Source organism: Homalodisca vitripennis, chromosome 4 (genome assembly GCF_021130785.1).
Source record: "Homalodisca vitripennis isolate AUS2020 chromosome 4, UT_GWSS_2.1, whole genome shotgun sequence".
Taxonomy (NCBI): Eukaryota; Metazoa; Arthropoda; class Insecta; order Hemiptera; family Cicadellidae; genus Homalodisca; species Homalodisca vitripennis.
The window spans coordinates 156,541,259-156,542,261 of NC_060210.1; positions in this window are offsets into that span (position 1 = coordinate 156,541,259).

Genomic DNA, 1,003 nt, shown 5'->3' on the forward strand with positions numbered 1-1,003 from the left:
AACAGATACTCGTTAGTCTAAACTGTAGCATTTTCTAATATGATTTTTAAATTAATGTATGCTAGAATTTTCAAAATTTTAATCAACTGAATGTTTTGGAGGTCAATTAAACTGGGAAGTCCGTTCTTACTGATAAATAATCCGTGTTATTTTGTTACTTTCCGTCCGTTTTATTTATTTTTTGTTTATATTAGGTTTGTAAATGTTCTCTCTCGTGGATACTTGTGCAAATATTAATACAAAAAAAACCATCATATTTGAGGTGTCAGATTGATTTTTTATTCACTGAAAAAACTTTTATAAGTCTGAAAATGTAATATACACGGAATTTAACAGACTTAGTTCTTATGCGTAATTTGTGAGGTTTTTATTGGGAGCCAGAAGGTCAAATATGTAATAACTGTCCAATTTTGTTAAAGGTTTACACGCAGGTTTGTAACACTTTCCTTTAGAGAATGATAATATTGATTTAGCTACTGAACTTAAAGTCCCAAGTCCTAAGTTCTATCAACATGACAGTATATAGGGATTCACGATAGTGACTATTCCAGTAGACAGGCACAACAATTTTTATTACGTACTGTGTCTTACACGTCTTTTACCCGTTTTCCAAATTGAGAAAGATAAAATGGCGTTATCAATTTGTTTTTTTTTTCTAATTCTCCTGCTTCAACATTTCAAGCTGCACTAAGATTTCTTAGCTGCTGCACTTTTGTGTCCAGTTGGCCTGGGAATGTCTAAGTCTTGGCTATCCACTAAAGTGTTAGTCTGATATGAGTACCAGGGCATGAGGTGATTGCAGGGAACAAAACGGTGGACAGGTTGGCAAGAGGTGATCGCTACTCATATATCCATAATCCTTTGTGGCTTGTTTGAAGTCGTAAATACTGTCATGAAATGTAAGGCTGCAGAGACTCTATTACAAAATCCTTCCAGGTCTGAGACAAGCAAAAGCTGCCATAGATTCTTTATTGATAGACAGAAAAGCTATCCTTTGACTCGG